The sequence below is a fragment of the Ascaphus truei genome, chromosome 6 (genome assembly GCF_040206685.1).
Source record: "Ascaphus truei isolate aAscTru1 chromosome 6, aAscTru1.hap1, whole genome shotgun sequence".
NCBI classification, from domain to species: Eukaryota; Metazoa; Chordata; class Amphibia; order Anura; family Ascaphidae; genus Ascaphus; species Ascaphus truei.
In genome coordinates, this window is record NC_134488.1 from 106,961,812 (window position 1) to 106,973,441 (window position 11,630).

The window sequence follows — 11,630 nt, forward strand, 5'->3', positions numbered from 1 at the left end:
AAGCTCTCTCCAGTACTCCATGCATTCTCTATCATCCCAGCGCTGATTTTTTAGATACAGTATCTTTCAAATATATATTATGCACATATATATTTCATTTGATATACAGGGCACAGTTTAGGTATGGTGGTCATCCCAAAAATTATTAGCAATGAAATGTACAGCGACATGGACATTTTGAGAAAGCCTATTGTACAGCTTGGTTTTGAGGGTGGTTTAACTGCGCCATCTAGTGCTCTTCTCACACCGGCGTCTATTCAATATGAGCTTTGCAATACTTTTTGTTGAAAGTCCACCCACATGGTCCTGGGACCGAGACCCACCCGGTGACAGAAGTGTGTTGGTACAATATGATAGTAACCTTCGAGGGAAGCATATTTCCGTCACTATAACCTACGTGTACACTTTTTTTATTGAGTGTGCCATATTAAAAATATGCAAATATCGCTGGTATCTCTCTCCCACTCCTCCATCCTCTCTCTACGCCCCATTCCCCCTCTCTCCCCCATCCCCTCCCTCTCTTACCCATCCCCTTCCTCTGTCCCCCATCCCCTTCATCTCTTTCACATCCCCTCCCTCTCTCCCACCCATCCCCTCTCCCCCCCATCCCCGCCCTCTCTCCCCCCATCCCATCCCTCTCTCATCCCATCCCCTCCCTCTCTCCCCCATCCCCTCCCTCTCTCCCCCATCCCCTCCCTCTCCACCATCCTTTCTCTCTCTCTCCCCCCTCCCTTCTGTCCCTCCCCCATCCCTTCTCTCTCTCCCCCATCCTTTCTCTCTCTCCCCCTCCCTTCTAACTCTCCCCCATCTCTCTTCTCTCTCCCCCACCCCTTCTCTCTCTATCCCATCCCTTCTCTCTCTCCCCATCCCTTCTCTCTCTCTCTCTCTCCCCATCCCTTCTCTCTCTCCCCCATCTCTTCTCTCGCTCTCTCTCTCCTTCTCTCCCTGACAATAGCCTCACACCAGCCCCACACCCCCACAATAGCCCCACTCCAGCACCCCTTCCCCTCAATAGCCCCACACCAGCTCCCCCTCCACCACAATAGCCCCTCAATAACCCCACACCTTACCTCGGGGGAGCCTCCGGTACCGCATAGCCTTCTGGCCTGGCCGGCCTTCCGGCTTGAACCAGCTGGGGGTGGAGGCACGCAACTGTGGCAGCCGGACTCCTTTCCCAGCTCTCCCCCTGGTGGTTCAGAGGGGGCGGGCCGTATAGTGACACCATGCCGCGAGTGCTAGAACAAGGTCATGCTCTGAAGATGGAGGGTGGTAGGCTAAGGGGAAATGGAAAGGATGGTTGATTTACATAGTTACATAGTAGATGAGGTTGAAAAAAGAGACGCCCATCAAGTTCAACCTATGCTAAATTTTGACAACATCCTGAGAAATTACATCCTGCTCTGATTCTACTACCTTACACAATTTAGTATCATCAGCAAAGATGGAGACTTTGCTCTTGATGCCAACCTCAAGGTCTTTAATAAACAAGTTATAAAGCAGGGGTCCCAGTACCGATCCCTGAGGTACTCCACTCGAGACCTTAGCCCAACCTGTAAAAGTTCCATTTATGACAACCCTCTGTTGTCTGTCCTTTAACCAGTTTTACATCCAGGTGCATATATTATTACTGAGTTCAATTTGCTTTATTCTGTACACCAATCTCTTGTGTGAAACCGTATCAAAAGCCTTTGCATTATCTAAGTAGACCACATCAACTGCATTACCCTGGTCTAAATTCCTACTTATCTCCTCAAAGAAACAAATAAGGTTAGTTTGGCATGATCTATCGTTCATAAATCCATGCTATTACTAATAATTTTGGTTTCCATTAGGTATTCCTGAATATTATCCCGTATTAAACCTTCAAGTAGCTTCCCAAGTATTGAAGTCAGGCTTACAGGTCTGTAATTCCCCGGTTGTGATCTAGCTCCCTTTTTAAATATAGGCACCACATCTGCTTTACGCCCATCTTGTGGTACTGAGCCTGTGGAAATGGAGTCCTTGAATATTAAATGTAATGGTTTGGCTATTACTGAACCTAACTCCTTGAGAACTCTTGGATGTATGCCATCGGGGCCAGGTGCCTTATTTACTTAAACTTTTTCAAGCCGCTTATGAACTTCTTCCTCAGTTAACCAATTGTTCATTAATATAGAGGCTGTGGCTTCCTCCTGCGGCACTACTATCGAAATTGATTCTTCCCCGGTAAACACAGAGGCAAAGAATTTGTTTAATACCTCTGCTTTTTCCTTATCTCCAATAATCTGCCTACCCATCTCACACTGAAAGGGTCCTATATTTTCTTTTCTCATTTTTTTGTCATTAAGGTACTTAAAGAACTTTTTAGGGTTGATCTTACTTTCTATTGCAATCCTTTTTTCATTATCCATTTTGCTAATTTGATTGCCCGTTTGCAATTTCTGTTACATTCCTTATAATTCTGATACGATCCCTCCCTTCCCTTCTGACTTAAACAATCTACAGGCCTGCCCCTTCTTTACCGTTTCCTCCCCTACCTGTTTGTTTGTGGAATAGCCTCCCCAACAGAGGTGGTAGGACTACAATAAAAGAATTAAAACATGCATGTATTGTCTAAATAGATAAACATTTGGGGTCATGTGTTAAAGTCTCCGGGACAACACGAGTGCAAATATACTACACCACATTTATAGGAGGAAAATCCCATTCGTTTCAATGGGAAAAAAATTTCCGCAATACATCTGGTGCATTTGTTTTAAGTTTATCGTAAAACTATATATTTGGAAGCGCTGTAATAGGAGGTTTATGAAAGACTGTATAGCCTTTATTTCAGCAATAGTTCTTACCTTATTATTTATCACTATTTACTGGGTGCTGAGACAAAGGGGCATGAAGGGACATCTATCCTGGGACTGGCAGCGGAGGGGCCTAATTGCCGCTATCTGCCAGCTGGGTAACACCCAGACCCCCGCTCAACAGATAGGGCCGGGGGGAAATAGCGGTGTGGAGTCAAATAATAGTGTGAGAGGGAGAAAGGGGGGAGAGGGTGGAGTAAGAGAATGGATAGGGAGATAGGGGGGAGTCTAAGAAAAGAGCGAGTGTGAGAGGGATAAGGGGTGGGGAGAGAGAGCGCATAGAGGCGAGCAAGAAACGGGGAAAGTAAAGGGGAGACAGGAGGGGGGAGGAAGAGATAGTGGAGAGAGATTGGGGAGTGTGAGAGAGAGGAAGATGGAAGGGTGAGGGAGATGGGGGGAGGTTGAGGAGAGAAACAAGGTTGGAGAGTAAGAGAGGGAGGGGGGACTCGCATGGTCAACGACATGAATACTAGAGATGTGCAACATTCTTTGCAGAACTTTGTGAACCATAGGAAATGGACCCTTGGTTTGGAGTGACATATTTTGGCTGCAGTGGAAGCACTGTTTGTTATGGCTGCACTTATAGTACTTGCTACGGCAACTGCGACGCAACCATGTGACGTCGCCGTCGCCATAGCGATTGTTGCACTAGGTGCAGGAGACCTTGGGAGGTAGACAGGGGGCATGGCCCGTGACATCACGCGAGCCGTTCGCAGTCGAAGCCCAGGCCAAGTCTTAGGAAGAAATTGGCTACACACAGTGTCCTTAGACACTTTGATCTGGTTCATGCAGCCAACCCTACAGGGTTAACCTATAGAGGAATAGAGTGTGTACCCCAGGCCAGAGAGGAGGGGATAGGTTGGCTAGGCTAAGCCGTAAAGAGACATTTTGGATCTACAAGTTAAAAACACTTGCACCGGATGGCCTCAATTTAGCTATTGACATTGGGGCCTTCATTTAAGAGTAGTGTCAGTTTCCGTTCCAATCAGAGGCCACATTGGAGGACTTCTCCTTAGGGAATTCCACCATTTTTGTGTGTTAATCCTTCTCATTCTAGACTATTACCTCAATCGATCACTTCTATGCTTTTATATATTGTTATTTCATTGCTTTTATTGTGCTCTGGACTGTGTGTTGTTTTTACTAGTATGACTCTACATTTACTAGTCCTTGTACATATAGGTTCTGAATAGTCAAGGCTCGCACGAGCAATATCTGGGTCTTAGGTTCTAACACCATATACACGGGGGAGTTTTCCACCCCTTTTTTATCGTATTTTCTATTTTTAATTGTATTTTTAATCCTATTAGTTCACATCTGCATAGACTATGTGTTGGATATGTTCCTCATCTTATATCCTACAATGCTAGAAGTATGAAATAACAGACATTGTTCAGCCACTTGAGGGACACATTGCTGTAGAACACTGTGTATTAATACCTGCAGGTGTCTCACTATTATATTTAACTAAACTCGTATGTTTGAGTTATCATCAAGGGTTTTCAGTATATCATATGATAGAAGGGTGTAGGGTACTTTTGTACAGTCAACAGGTTCCCTTTTAAATGAAATGAGATGTCCCTTCTACTGTTTTTATTCATATTGCATCAGCACAGTCAGTGTGGTTTAGGGCACTTGCACGCAGTCAACAGATTTTCCCTGTAAATGAAGCGTAATGCCACTTTTAATGTTATCATAAGTTTTTATTTGTTCATATTGCATGTGTACAGACAGTACATGACTATATTGTGTATGTCTGTGGACGTTTATATAAGAGGTCTTTCCCTTTGGGGGCAGAAACACTAAGCTTTTAAAAGCTACTACTACTAGCCCACCACCGATGATCATTGAAGATGAGCCACGTACTAGTAGATTTAATTCAGCTGTGACGTCTTTCCGAATACAGCGCGAGGGTATTTAAACCCTGTCACATGGATCTACAAGAGCCGGAGGAAGCTGAGCCAATCAGCCAAACGCGTTGCTCGAAAACACCGGACCTTTTTCGCCCTCGGAGGCCGCCGCAGTCGTCCGTCGCGAGTGCGTTCCAGCTGTGCGTTCCAAGACTGCTGACCGGACGCAGGAGCGGAGAACGCTGGGTGCCAGAATGGAGACGGACTTTTACTGTAGCCACCAGGGTTTGTGCATTGTTACTATTTTAATAAATACTTTATGTTTACCCTTAGACCTCCACTCTCTCTGCACCTTACTGGATTCCTGGGGGAAGATCCTGCAATTCCTGCAACTCCACACATGGGAGAGCCTTACAGAACACCCAGAAGAGGCCCCAACAAACGGAGGAACTAAGAAAAGAAACCCTTTGAGGATCCTTTACTCACGCAGGGCCGTGTGAGTGTTATTTCCGTGCATTTATTCATCATTATCCACCTTGCTTTGACTACACCAAGTAAGTGCATTGACTGCGGTTCATCACAAGACCCTTGGTGTCAGGTAGTGTGGTTACTCGATTAGCCATTCTACCATTGTGATTATACTTCACCATTCTACCATTGTGATTATACTTCACCATTCTACCATTGTGATTAAACTTCACCATTCTACCATTGTGATTATACTTCACCATTCTACCATCGTGATTAAACTTCACCATTCTACCATTGTGATTATACTTCACCATTCTACCATTGTGATTAAACTTCACCATTCTACCATTGTGATTATACTTCACCATTCTACCATCGTGATTATACTTCACCATTCTACCATTGTGATTATACTTCACCATTCTACCATTGTGATTATACTTCACCATTCTACCATCGTGATTATACTTCACCATTCTACCATCGTGATTATACTTCACCATTCTACCATTGTGATTAAACTTCACCATTCTACCATTGTGATTAAACTTCACCATTCTACCATTGTGATTAAACTTCACCATTCTACCATCGTGATTAAACTTCACCATTCTACCATCGTGATTATACTTCATGCGTTGATCTGCGCTCCCCTTGTTTTGTCTTCCGTCACGCTGCAGTCGCTGGCCGAAGGCAAAATTCTTTGAGTACAGCGATTTTGGTCGCAGTGTCGCTGCGTAGTGCGGTCGCGTCCACAATGGGCACCCGTGACGGAATTCAAATACTTGAGACGGCGCACCGTAGCCAGTACAATAAGCGCAGCCTAAGAGATCATGGGGTAAGACAGGGTTGCAGGAAGGAGGATGCAGGCACACTGACTTAATCTTCATCAAATTTATTGTGCCAGTGAAACCAACGTTTCGGCAGCACAGAGCTTCCTTTTTCAAGGTGAGGGCTACATAATGATGGTACCACTACTCAAATTTATACCCCTGGTGTACTCACCTCTCCGCGCTCGAATCTGCCTCTCTCCAGAACGCCGACGCCCACGTGATGATGTCAGCGCGACGTTCTGTGATGACATCAGACGTCAGAGGTGGCGGGACCCAGGCAGAGAAGACTCACCGGACTGAGTTGTTATTGTTAGTCGGTTGCCATGGGAACCCTGTAGGGGCGGGGAGGGGTGAGAACCCTCACATAAAATCTGAAGTGGAGAAACCTAATAAAACACCAACCAAACAATAAAGTGTATTAAGAGAAAAACACCATAAACAAGTGTTAAAAATGTATATATAACAAAAGAATAGTACTCTCCTAATAACATTATCCTAAATCAATGTTACAAATACAGCATACTATATTCAGTACAGAGTACTGATATTGGTGCAGGCGTAGTGTGTCCATCCGGGGAATATGGAGGCCATACAGGACACCTACAAGCTCATATTGAACCCCCAAAATAACCACAACATATATATAAGCATATAAGTGTCACAGAGGAGTGCTACTGAGCATGGCAATATATATTTAAAACCAGAGACAGAACATGAAACACAGACAGAGCTCAGTGCACATCCAGTGAAACTTATACACGGTACAGTGCCTAAATATCTATGTATAGATAGCTATTAAATAAAATGGTCTTTTAGTTTAACATTTTGGCCAAAGTGTTGTAAGCCCCTGAGCCACTACACGGCAGACCACATCTCAAGGGTCCCTAACACTAATATAAATTCTTAATAACCTGTGCATTACCAGGAAGAATGATTTATAATAAATCTGTCAAAATTAGTTGCATAGTTATAAGTCTGATTGAAGCTTTTATTAACCTGTACATTACCAGGAAAAGCACTCTGTATTAGATTTGTCACAATCATACTGCAAGCAAGCAAGTTCCCCTGAGAGTGGGAGATGCTATGGAGTGAGCTTTTAACCATTTAAATGTGAGAGGGGGTGAGCTTCAATTAGGTAGGAGGTTGCCACCCTCCAATCAGCTAAGACCAGGTGAACAAGAATTGTAAAACATACAGGACACCTACAAGCTCATATTGAACCCCCAAAATAACCACAACATATATATATAAGCATATAAGTGTCACAGAGGAGTGCTACTGAGCATGGCAATATATATATTTAAAACCAGAGACAGAACATGAAACACAGACAGAGCTCAGTGATGGTATTTAATGAGTGTATCCAGTAAGCATCTCGATTAAGCAAGAAGGTTTCTCTGTCAGGGGTCCCTTGTCTGGGTGCTATAGACTCAATCCCCATAATTCTTAGGGATGCCACATTGTGTCTATGCTCTGTCAATGTTGGACCAGGATAGTAGGGTCTGTACCCTTACGTATCACACTCTTGTGTTCGATAAATCTTATCTTGATCATTCTGGTTCTTTTACCCACGTAAACTAAGCCACAGGGGCACTTAATGATGTATATTACAAATGTGGACGTGCATGTGATTCTATTCTTAATGTTGATTTATTTGCCACTACTAGGATGACAGAAGGTATCCCCAGTCATAAGGCTATTACATACTGAGCAACTCATGCATCTAAAATTGCCAGGTCTGCCACCATCCAGAAAATGTGGCACCTGATAATGACCCGTGTTGTCGACATGTATAAGGGCATCCGACAAATTTCGCCCTCTTTTGTAGGCAATCAGCGGAGGTACACGGCACACTTCGGACAACACATCATCATTTTGTAACAGGTGCCAGTGTTTCAAGATAGTAGTTCTGACAAAGCCACTTGCTTGGTTAAATGTGGTCGTGAATACAAGCCTTCTGTCATCCTTCTCTACTCTATTGGCATCAACATATTTGTTGAGGGCTTTATATAATACTGCAGAGGAATATCCTCTGGCTAGAAATCTATCACGAAGATTCCCAATAGCAGGTCCTAATCTCTCTCTTCTACTCGTGATTCGTGAGACCCTTACTTTTTGGGAGCAGGCAAGGCGTGGATAAGAGATGAGGAGTGGGGCTGTCGGCTCTTAAGATAGCATTTCAGTCAGTTTTTTCCCTAAATAGGTCTGTGTGGAACTCACCGTTCTCTTGTGTGATCAGAACGTCTAAGAAAGAGAGTTATTGCATGCTCCAGACGTTAGTAAGGCGTACTGGAGAGGGAAGATCATTCAAATAATTAAAAAACAATAGCAATTGTTCCTCAATGCCTGTCCATACAAAGAATAAATCATCTATGAATCTATAATAGCCCAATATGTGGTGAAAGTATTCAGATTTATAGATATATTCTTCCTCAAAACGAGTCATGTATATGTTTGCGTATGCTGGTGCCATATTACTGCCCATTACGGTCCCATTTATTTGTAAATAGTATTCCTTTTCCAATTTGAAATCATTTTTATAAAGAATAAAATGCAAAAGGAGCATGATATATTCTGTGGGGGTGGTATCCTTATAATGGTCAGTCAGGGCTGATCTAACTGCATCTAGGCCATCTTCATGAGGTATGATAGTGTATAAACTGGATACAGCTAGGCTTACCATTATGTGATTTGTCCCATTACGTGGAATGTTTCCGAGCATGGTAAGAAAATCAGAGGTATCCTTCACATAGGACCTGGCTTGTTGTGCCAAGGGCTGTAAAAATGTATCCACATATATGGCAAGTGGTTAAGTGAGTTAATTGCCGCTATAATAGGTCGACCAGGAGGTGAACTGAGATCCTTATGGATTTTAGGGAGGGTGCAAAATAATGGGAACTTCGGGTGTTCAATGGTCAAGAATTCTGCCTCTGCTTCCGATATCCAGCGGCTGTTTAAACCCAGCTGAATCATTTCTTTAATCTCCCTAGCATAATTAAAGGATGGGTCCCTGTCCAATTTAATATAACATTCCGTCTCACTTATTGTAGCTGCTTAATAGCTTCAGCTCTATAGTTAGCATATGCTCGTATGACTAGGGCACCCCCTTTGTCCGCACGCTTAATGATAATATCATTATTGTTAGCTAGTGACCTAAGTGCTTGTTTCTCAGTCAAAGACATGTTATATGTGATTCTATGTTTTTTCTTAGTGTATCTTGTAATGTCTGCTTTTACCAATCTCATATATGTGCTTACTGATTGATTCTTGTAAGGCGGGATGAATGTGGACTTGAGCTTGCATGTTTTAATACCTTCCTTAAGGGCCGAATGATCTGTCCCTGGAGGTTCGATGGGCTGTGCCGATTCTGTAACTCTGTTGGAAAAGAATGATTTAAGATTTAATATGCGTTCAGACTTAAACAGATCAATTTCTAACCCAAAGTCATCATAATGTGTTGTGGGCACATAGGTGGGTCCCCGAGTTAACACAGACATTTCACTCTGATTTAAAGTATATTTGGAGAGGTTGACAACCAGTGTGTCCGTACTCATTGACGTGTCTGTGAGCGCAGAAGAGGATGTGGAGATTTTTCTTTTTCCTTTGCCTCCCCATCTAGTTTTCTGTTTCCCTTTCCTTTGGGATGTCCTAAAAAAGGAGCCGGGCTTTATCCTCTCTGGCATTCCGTTGAGGAGGAGTGAGCTTCGGAGTCGCTTGGTGCATGTCCTGGTTTCTCTGAGGTGCATGTCCTCTTTGGGAGTTTAGGGTTTTGTTTGAGCCACTGATAGACTCTGCCGTCTTTATAGTCCTTAACGACCTTCTTCTTCTTGAATTTCAACTTTTTTAAGTGAATTAAATCACTTTTTATCTTTTCCAATTTTTCTTTGAGAATTTCCAAGGACTGTACAATATCCGTGCTTGAGCTGGATTGTTCAATCAGTATCTCTACCTTGAGTATGTCCCTCCTGGTGTAGCTCAATTCCTCACCACCTCAATAACCAGGATGTATTCAATAACCAGGATGTATTCAATAACCAGGATGTAGGGTCAAGAGAGGCCCTATTGAGGACCTGACACCGGACTTCAAGAACTTGAGACGGTGCACCGTAGCCAGTACTATAAGTGCAGCCTAAGGCCTCGGCCATGTTCCTTGCTTGCTGGCGTAAGCGCGCTCCCGCTCAGCACTGAGCCCCTACAGCCGCAATTAGAGCGGCTTTAGTAGGGGCTCACCTGCGCTTCCGCAAGCGTGCGGAAGCGCAGATATTAGGGAAATTTAAAATTCCCCCGCTTGCCGGCGCGACATGCCGGTCACGTGAGCGCTCCGTGACGTCACTTGTCCGCCCCCTGCCAGTGACGCACCCGCCCCCTGACGGCCCGCTGACAGCGCGTGCGGTAAGCAACCGCAAGGCCAGGGGAAGCACCCGCCTCACCACGCCAGCAGGGAGCATGGCCGAGGCCTTAGGCTGGGGCCATGGTGCCTTCTCCCGTGTGGAGGCGCGCGGAGGCTGAGGGAAAGCGGAAGCTTTCCCTGGCCATGGTGGACGGGCTGTGGGGTTGTTCCTGGGGGCATTCCTAGTGACATCACGGAGCTGGTTCCCCCTCATTAGGCGAACCGCTCATGTGACCTGTCTGTCGCGCTGAGAAATCAGTTTAGCTGATTTCTCACGCAACGCGAGCCCCCTCCTGCTTCCGCGCGGACGCGCCCGCACGCCGCATGGACGTGAACACTGCCTTAAGGCTGTCTGCTCACTCAGCGTGCGGACTCCTCCAAGCGGTCTGCAGTACCATAGCCCCAGCCTAAGAGATCATGGGGTAAGACAGGGTTGCAGTCCTGTCTGAGATATGAAAATGGGCGCACGCCACGAGTGGTATTTTTATTTCCAAGCATTCACAAGATTGCTACAGAACATGAAATAGGGCTTAGAGAGGAAAGATACATTTTGTAGAGTGCTGCTGCATCTACGTCTGATAAGGCCTGTAATGTATTGCGCGCGTGCGCTACCGTGCGGGCGTGCGTCAATTATAATTGGCTGTGTTAGCCAGACGCTAAAGGCCGTGAGCGGTGGCGTGGCAGATCAGGGAAAGTACAAGAGAATTGTATTTTTGCGCTATCGCCGGTCCAATCACAGCGCGGCCTAGCACTGTGACGCCCCCTAGCCGCGCACGTTACTGCTAACGCAACACCGTGTGTTGCGTGTGATATATAACAAGCCTAACGCAATGTTCTCATGGTTCGTTGAAATATCTCACAAAATGGCAAAATTAAAAGTACGTTTGACAAATGCAGTTGTGACAGTTTTGCGCATCTCTAATGAATACATCTTATTATTGGAGTAAAGCAGACATTATATACACACTTCTGTCATTCAGAATAAAAGTATATAAAGTATTTTCATTTTTCACCTTTTTAAAGGGATCAATCACCTTGTTGAAACCTATTACACATATCACTGTCATTTATAACATGTGACGGCACCTTTACCACCATATGAACTGCACTGCTGCATCGGTGTAATAATGATATCAACAACAACAATAATAATAACAACAATAAATGACCATAAGAACGGACTCTTTCTCCTCTCGTGACATTTACAGGCGGAGGAACATGGCAGTTCTAGTAACCGTTTCCTAAAAGAGAT

At 44.6% G+C, this 11,630-nt stretch overlaps 1 long non-coding RNA gene across 4 annotated transcripts; it reads right to left on the reverse strand.

Annotated features, from left to right (window-relative positions):
- Positions 1-1,100: 1,100 nt before the first annotated feature.
- On the reverse strand, positions 1,101-11,610 carry LOC142497607 (uncharacterized). Of its 4 annotated transcripts, none has more exons than XR_012802290.1 (5): positions 11,548-11,610; positions 9,246-9,363; positions 8,209-8,277; positions 6,161-6,374; positions 1,101-1,274 (listed from the first exon to the last, which is right to left on the reverse strand). It is a non-coding gene; the product is annotated as an uncharacterized LOC142497607 (long non-coding RNA). The 4 variants fall into 4 exon arrangements; XR_012802289.1 differs by having other exon boundaries at positions 9,302-9,363; positions 11,392-11,603; XR_012802288.1 differs by having other exon boundaries at positions 11,392-11,603.
- Between the last annotated feature and the right edge of the window lie 20 nt (positions 11,611-11,630).